The sequence below is a fragment of the Oryzias melastigma genome, linkage group LG11 (assembly GCF_002922805.2).
Source record: "Oryzias melastigma strain HK-1 linkage group LG11, ASM292280v2, whole genome shotgun sequence".
Classification (NCBI taxonomy): domain Eukaryota; kingdom Metazoa; phylum Chordata; class Actinopteri; order Beloniformes; family Adrianichthyidae; genus Oryzias; species Oryzias melastigma.
The window spans coordinates 26,483,331-26,492,478 of record NC_050522.1 but is presented as its reverse complement, the minus strand read 5'-3'; positions in this window follow the sequence as shown (position 1 = coordinate 26,492,478).

The following is a 9,148-nucleotide window of genomic DNA, read 5'->3' as shown; positions in this document are numbered from 1 at the left end:
AGTGAAGTTCAGGAGAACAATGGAGCTCCGGGCTCCAAAACAGGAACTCGGGGTTTCCGGAGCTGCAGAGCGAAGCCGGCTTCATTAGACGAGAGACGAGAAAGATGAAAGTTTGAGTGTTTTCAGGTTGTGTGGGAGGAAATGATTAAATGTCTGGGATGCTTTCAGACCAGGAAACACAATATTTGTTTTTAACCTTTTTGAGAAAGTTGCAGAGTTTTCTCAGCCGTAAACGGCAACAAACCTTGAAAACAAACTGAAGTAATTTGTGGAATAACTGAATAATTCTTTCATTTACAGACATAAAGTCCCACTGCGATCATATCCGGATCTCTCTTCTTTATAATTAAAATATTTTAGACCAAATTTTAAAAACCTGTTTTGTTTTCTAGGACATAGTTTCTGCAGAGCGGCAGGAGTTTATTAGAAACTCTCCTCTAAAATGAGTTGGCGGGAGCAAGCCCACCCCCCCTTCCCTTCACTGTTGCTGAGAGCTCTCTGTTTACATGCTGTCCCACTAGCTTACAGTCCCTCACACCCTCAACCTGACATTAGCGATGAAACAAAGACGTTCATGGATCTATTCATCAGAAGGGGGCGGAGCAGAGGGTTTGTGGCCCCGCCCATCGTATTTTCTACATCACAAATACAATATTGTTTAATTTTTTAATCTGCTCCTGATTCACATTTGAATAGAAACGTTAAGTTTCGAAGTGTCACTTGAAATGGTTCAATAAAAAATAAATCAGAATAGTGAACGTGGTGTCAGAATCGCTTTTAAAGTCTGAGACACTCAATAGTTACGGACTCTAGTAGTTAAGGATTAAGGATCAAATTCACACATGATGAAAGTCACTTTACTGAAGCTCAACTTTACATTTTCGATTGTAAAAAGTCATCGTTTTGTTTTCTTCTGGAACTTTATTTATGCTGCTGACCTCTTTGAGAACTGGATCTCAGTGGGTTCAGCTGCTTAATAAAGGTTTAATAATAAAATATTAAAGTATTGTTGAATGAAACCAAAGTAACTTCAATGATTTTGGTTCATTTTAACGATAAACTAAAGAGAAACAGCACAAACGCTTTAATACGTTTAACGAACTGCGTTCTGATGCTGTTAACAGTAAAGCTGAGTCCACAAGATCCAATTATGTAGAAAAAGTTCCTTTAAAAGTTTATTTGTTCGAGTTCTTTCACTGATGCAGATTTTTTAATTGAATTTCTCTGATAACAAAACAGCAAATCCGTTCCACTGCAGCTCAGCTTTAGCTGGAATCATCTTGGGATTTGAACGGCTAGAAGTAAAAAGATTAATCTCAAATGAATCAGTGGATTTAATCGTTGGCTGTCTGAGAACACAACCCCCCCCCACCCCCCAGGGGGGTACACGTTTGCCTCTCCGTCCGACCGCTTCGCTGAAATGGAAAAACGCATTTATCTTCTGTTTGACCTCTGTCCTGTTCAGGGTCATGGGGGGGCGGAGCTTATCCCAGCTGCTGTGGGGCAAACGTTGGGTACATCTCGGACTGGCCCCCGATAAATCTGAGACCACACAGAGAGAGAATGTGTCCTCACAAATTCCTCAACGTGGAATCGACGTTCCCAGAAGAAGGTGGACGCTCCACGCAGCGTGACCCCGAGTCCGGAGTCACGGCGGGAACGCTCACGGCGGCTGAGGAATGCACAGATGCTTTGGGTGTGAACCCCGAGCTCTGACCCCCACGCTGCAGAGCGGAGGGAACTCCAACCAACCAACGTTGAAGAAGACAAACCTGAACCTTCACGGTCCTGCGGATCCTAACCCTTGTGGGACTGAGTTTGACTCTCCTGCTGTAGACTAAAATAAAAGGTTCCTCCGGAGAACCCTGTGAAGGTTTATCTTAGACGCTCGTTGGAGCTCCAGTCACAGACGGACGTCTCAGATCTTTGGAGGACCACCAGCGTCCGTATTCATTTGCTGCGTAATCGCTGTGGGACACGAGTGCAGCTCAGGATCCACTTAACCGAGTCTTAGGCTCCGGTCGGGTCAGAACGCGGTCAAGTGTGACAAGCCACGGCCAGATGAGAGAGGAGCGCTCCCAAATAAGAAGACGCACCTGTTTCAGCTTCAGACCACCCCCCCCCCCCCACAGATCACAGGAACTGTTTGTTCCACCAAAGTGTTGTTTTCTGACCTTCAGACGGCGTCATGACTCATTATAATCACGGTTTACTCGACCCCCCAAACCCAAACAAGCTCCTTGTCAGTGCAGAAAGCCATCAGCAGCCCGTCATCTGCTTCATAACCCCCCCCCACCCCGACAGACGTCCTCCAGCGTTACCGTTACTGTCAGAGGCACTAATTGGCCCGCGCTCGTGGAAGTTCCCTGCAGCCATTTGGAACTGGACGGGGATGTTCCTCAAAGTCTGAGTCTGCAGAGCAGAGATATTGATTGGAAATGTATTCATGTGGGTCAGCGTAGCTCTCACAGCAGGGGGCGGGGCTAAATGTCTAGACTACTACCACGAATTGATCAAATCCAGAGTTCAATAAAGACCGGATGTGAATGTGGAAAAGAGCCGTTGGCGGCTGTCAGGAAGTCCGCTCTTCAGGAGACGACGGAGGAAACGGAGGAAACGGAGGAATCGGAGGAATCGGAGGAAACGGAGGAAACGGAGGAAACGGAGGAAACGGAGGAGGAGACGTCTGAGCTGATCAGGATCATGACCTTTGAATTCATGCAGGAACATCAGATGAAGGAACTTTCTCATCTTCAGACAGATCTGCTCATGTTCTCATTTGCTCCTTTCATTTTCCTTTGCTCTTATTTGTGACTCCGCCCACTCACCTGTGGATGCGGTTGAGCAGTCTCAGGTAATTAGCCGCGCTGAACCTCAGTAAAGAGAGACATTAGTGAGCCTGAATTAAGGTTTTGGTGGTTCGGCTCAAAGACGTCTTACATGATCAGAATGAACTCGGACCGTAGACGACTCAGAGTCTAAACCTCAGAGTTTAGACTCTGATGGTGGTTAGAGGTCAGATCATAGACGTGTATATATGAACTGGACATATCAGGCCAGAGCCTTCGCCGTCACTTCCTGATACGTCTACCGCCATATTGCGACCCGTCCACAGCGATTAGTCTGACTTGAGTCACGTTTTTAGAGGAACTACTGTCACCAATCTGATTGGTCAGTTTATAACTTGAATAACTGGTGATAAAGAAGAAATATGTCAAAGGATTATAAAGAACGTGTTAAAGGAACCATCAGAGCAACAACGGTTATTCTGACATATAAAATAACTCTCTGTCTCAATGGAAGTCTTTGGGACTTCGGCCTTCTTGGAACCAGCGGGTTGAGTGGTCCATCTTTATACGGTCTATGCGCCAGACCATGAAAAAAGCTCCAGCTGGAGAACGGGGTGGAGGACGGCTGACACGGCGTCTAGAATACAGAGAACTGTTGAAGGAAGGTGGACTTTTGAGCTATCGATTCAAATATTAATACGCTAAAAATTTCGATTTTCTATCATCATTATTTCAAACATCAGCTCTGGGGTTCTGTTCTCTATTCTCATTTACTTCTCTCCTTTATTCTTTATCATATTCAGTTCTCTGAGCTTCTGTTTGGTGCAGTGTGATTCATGTGTTGTTCCTCTTTCCCATTAAGCTCCAGGAGAGCGAGAGTGAATTCAGATCTCAGGTGGATCGTCTGTGCTCCGGTTCTTGGCCATGGACCTCGCCTCTGGCTCGTCTTTATTGGGATATTGGGCTATATAGATAAAACTGAATTTAATTAAATTAAATGACATTACATTAATTGAATGAAATGTAATGCCATTTATTAAATTCGATTAAATTAAATTAAATTAGATTAGACTAGATTAGATTAAATTAAATGGAATAGAATTGAAAGTGAAGGTCTTAGTGATGGTGTACAGAGTGATCTAACAACCTGGTGTACCTGGAAGTTTTTGTTTTAGCATGACCTTTTCAAAAGTTATAAGACCAATGTTGATAAGTATTTTCCAAGTTCTGGCTACGTGCTAACGTAGCTAACCAGTGACCATTGATGACATCATCCAGTGGGACTAATGTTTACATTTAAAGACATGGTTGTGTCTGAATTCCCCCATAATCTCGTTCACCATTTTCTAATCCTGTCTGAATCTAATGATTCTGAAATCGAGCGAACTTGAAAGCGTGCATCGATGCTCACTAGATTAGCGGATATAGACCACAATGCATTGCGGTTGAACAATTTTGAACCAAAAATGTGCTTAAATGTGATGTTTGGATAAACACATCTCCATCAGAACACAGTGGAGTCATAAATAAACATCATTAAATGTTCATATTCATTCAATCAACCTTGTTTTTCATATTTCTCCGTTTGGAGGGCTAAATGTCGGGTAGTGAGAAACCAGAGGGGACGAATTCAGATTCTGCTTTTGTTTCTGTAAATGATTGTTTTGTTAATAACGTTTTGGGACTTAGTCACGTCTTCTGGGTTTTGCCTCTGAATCTGATACCAGACCGTCCAGAGATTTAACTTGATGCTACAGTTCTATCCAGTTCAGTTTTACATTTTTCTTCTTTTGTGGCTTCAGTTTGTTGAATTTGGTTTAAAGATCCGGTTCAGCACTAAAGTCTAAAGCAGATCAGCACCAAAACCACAAAGTCTGGGTAGAGTAGCGCGATCTGTGAAGCATCTCGATTCCGGCGTCCACACAGATGTTTAGACATTTCCCACCAACCGTTTCTCCAGGCCGGTCACATGATCTCAGACACGTGGAACCAGAACCCCCCCATCAGAAACCGCTCAGCTGGGCCCAAAGACGAACTCAAACCTGAGCGTTCACACGGAGCCTTCAGCCCCGTCCTGAACCTGACCTGAGACAGAGACCTTCAGTCTGAAACCACATCAGGGTCCAGCGTCCTCACAGACCCCCCTGTGGCGTCCTGACATGAACCGTGGGGGGGCTCTCCAGCCTAAAGCCGTGGCTGATCTGCTCTGCATTATGGACACTTAAGAGGCGCAGCCTGGTTTTTTTTAAATTACATCTCTTTTCTGGAACCAAGAAAAGCCATTCTATGACTGCCAGCATTTATGTTGATGCTTAAAGTCACGGATTGAAGGATTATGGATTTTGCGATGGGTGGTGGGTAATGCCATGAAAGCTGATTGTGGCAGCCCTCAGGCAGCCGCGCTGTCTGTCAGCGCTCATAAATAATGCTGCTTAGGTCAGATTCACCGTCTTTGCTGCTGTCTGTCTGTTTGGACGGCTGGACCTCACAGAAATCTGACCGCCGGCCCCCTCTGCTGCCCTCTGGGCACCTGCTCACCTTTCACCCTCACTGGGGAGCATCTGGACGGTGAAGACAGATGGAGGCGGTCCGGGTGGGCGTGTAGATCGAAACTGACCAACTCGAGTTCTATCAAAGATCTGTTCCTCTTTTGCAGATCAAATGTTCTCAAATATCTCCCAAATCTTCGGTCCAGCGCACGCCGGCGGGGATGTGTGCACAGCTGGTCCTGTCAGACCTGTCCAGGAAACGTGTGGTTTACAGATCCCTCGCCGACTCGGAATTCTACCTCTACGAGGGATCTGGAGGTCCGACTCAGCGCCGACGACCGCGGAGGGAAACCGCTCCACATGTGCTGCGTCTCCACTCTGTCTGGATGTGGCGTCTCGTGCATGAAGACATTTCCAGAGTCCCGGCGTCCCGCAGCACCGGCTCACACCTGCAATCTCTGACGTTATTAGCTTCACCAAATGCTTTTCTGGAAACAATAACCTTCAGACGTTCAGGTCCTCAGGCGTGTATCTAAGCACTAGTCAGACCAAACGGGGGGCCGACCTGTACAGGTGTTTGGGTCGTAGAGGAGCGGCTGCCTCTTTAGGGGAGCTCAGGTGTTCTCTTAAGGCGCGTACGACCACCTTAAGGGAGGTCATGAAAGTGGAACGTACCATTATCGTGTGTGTGGAAGTGTATGGTGAAGTCTTCATGAGTGTGATGGAAGTTACACACTTTACTGTGATGCTGTCACTAAATACACGGTTTGTCCTCCGTGTTCATGCACGGCTATGCTAGACTTTAGGTCACATTTTAGGCTCTAATTCACAGCTATTGTTCAAAGCTAAATCAGTCGAACTTTGACCAATCAGGGACTTGGATTTGGTAGTGTTGTATGGATATGATCCTTTTTGATCACAAAAGTACAAACGGTTTAAAACTTAATCATGAAGAAAAAACATACGAATTGCGCCTGGAATGCCTTGACATCAAGGCCGAATCCAAACCTCTTCCTTTAGCCCTCCAAACGGAGAGACACGGAAAAATCGTGTCTTCGAATTCAGACGCCACCAACCGTCAATGATGTCATCAATTATCTACATTAGCGCGTAGCTGCTAGCGCTCAGAAATACATGATGTCAGTTTTATAACTTTAAAAAATGATGCTAAAACAGAAAGTTGTGATTTACATTTAAATGTAAACATCTGTGCTTCAAACCTCGAGAAGAAAAGCATTTCTCCTCTACGGCACACCGCGACACGGACCAACGTACCGGCAGAGGATACAGAGCTCAACGCTCTACGCCACACATGTTAAAGTCGAGGCCCGGGGGCCGGATCTGGCCCTCCAGATCATTTTATTCTCATTAATTACCCAATGTTATCTTGTGCTCATTTCTAACTTGTATAATTGTGACTAAATATATTTTTCTGAAGAGTAAAATACTGAAAGTTATTTAAGGTTTAAGTTGATTTATTCTGGAATAATATTCCTGCATTTTTATTATTCATGATTATGTTAAAAAGTTACAGTTTTAGAGTTTTAAAAATTGTCATTCTGCAGATTTTTGGACTATTTTGGTATTTACTAAGATTTTTTAGGCTATTTTGGAGTTTAGCTAATATTTCAGCTACATGCTAGCTGTTTTGGCTAACCTAAGTTTTTGTTTTATTTTAGGTTAATTTGGCATTTAGCTTATATCTTAGCAGGCTATTAGCTTCAGCTTTTTCAAGTATCAACTTCAACGTTTTCACCAATCATCTGCAGTGTTTTTAACTTTCAATTTCGGCATCTTCAGCAGCCAAATTCAGCTTCCAGCATTCACACTAGCATTATCACAGGTAATGTTATATATCTAGTTCATAATTATGTTAAAAAGTTACGGTTTTAAAGCTTTAAAAATGTAGTTTAGAGTGTTAAATAAATGTTTATCCTGTTCGACTCGCGACCTAAAGTGTGTTTTGGATTTTGGACCCCTGTATGATTGAGTTTGACGCTCCTGATCTACTTTAGACACCACTATCGCTTCAAATGCCTCTCCAATTGGAGGGGTAGGGAACCATTTTTGATTCAGTCTCTCATACATCAGAATAGAGCTGTGAAGGAAAAAGTCTGCAGGGAGATTCACCAGATTTGCTCCTCTTCGATACTTCACACCGAGCCTCCTCCATCCGTGGGTACAGGTGATGGTGTTGGGGCGCTACAGTCCAGCGTGAACTAAAAGTACATTCGAGAACCCTAACCCGGTGTGAACGTAGCTTAAGACTTTAAGTCACTCTACAGAACAAAAGACGTGGCCGCAGTAAAATCTTCTCAATCAAATCTTTGTTAACGACAGAGCTGTGATCTTGATTTGAATTAATAAACTTTAACATTCACAGATCTCTGCCAGACTGTCAGCTACTTTTCCAACAACCTAACAACATAACTCAGAGTCGTTTGATGGCGATGCTGAAATATCATTACAGACAGAGAAGCAGCTGGTCACCAGGAAAGTACTTAAAGGCTGCGGCTGTAAATCACCTCAGAACTCCAATGACCACCATAAACCACCAAACACAGAACCCAAACAGAACGCCGTCCCCATAAATATAGTGAGCGGTTCTGTGGGCCTCTGGGAGCACATAAAAGGATCAGCTCGAATGTGTGCAGGTGGATTCAGTGACGACAGAACCTGAACCAAAGCGCGGTGGTGAATCAGAAAAAACACTAACAGCTTAAAACAGCGAGCGAGGAGGTCCGGCGTTTGAGCTGCAGCGACACACGGAGACGCAGAGAAAGACTCAGAAAAAGAAATCTGTCAGACGCTGAGATCTGTCGCCTACAGGCTGTTTCTGCTCTGATTTGACGAACTGTCCTCTCAAACCGTTCAAGGGAACCATCTGACATCTCAGCCGTTTGACCCTTTCGGGTTTCAGGTTTAAAGACTCCGATTGGGTAACATCCAGCCCTAAATCCGATCGACACGTTCAGCGCAGACATTTTTTGGCACTGAGATATCCGAGAGGAGAGACGGGCTCTGACGGGGTGAAGGAGGGAGTTTCAGCCGTGAGTTCATCTGAAGACGGACAGGATCCCAGGATCGGACCGGTTCTGTCAGATATCAGAACAGGCTTAAGACAACACTTATGTAGTTTTAAAGGAAAGCGCTGGAAAATCAAAATCAAACTTTATTCAGAAAAAAACTTTTCATACAACAGTTTTTACAGACTGACCACAGCTGTACGTAACAAATACATGGAAATGATGCATTTTTCCAAATAGCGTCTTTCCTTTTGGTTTTATCTCCATAGCAACCATGTCATTTTTTGGTCGCCTGGGGGTGATGAACGGATCTACGTCATTTTTAGAAGAATATGCAAAAGTACATTTCTGGATTTCCTTAGCAACAGAAGTGTTTTGTTAGCCACGCCTATCTTCCTAATATATTCATATTGAATGTTACATTGTTTTGTTCAGATGGAGTCAAAAACTCGTGCGTTAAGTCTTCACAATGTTTCAGTAAAAATCTTTGACGGGAACGGCACGTTTAGAGGTCGTCAAGCTAACGCCGTTTCAAATCTAGAAGTTCTAATTACATATTTTAGCTTCCCCATGCTGCAGGAGGAGTTAGGAGGTGATGACCATTTGTAAAGATCATTTGAACAAAATATACATTTTTTTATATCATCCAAAAATATTTTTAAAAAATAGCAAATTTCCCAATTTGCCATAAAATGACCCCAAAGCTGTAGATCCTGCGGACACCTCACAGTCGGGTTTGTGCTGGGGTCAAATCTTCAACAATCTTCTTTAGTTCAGCACTTTTTTAAGGTCACATCTAAACACTGCTGGTTATCAGGGATTGTTTTCCTGAAGGTTTGGAGTC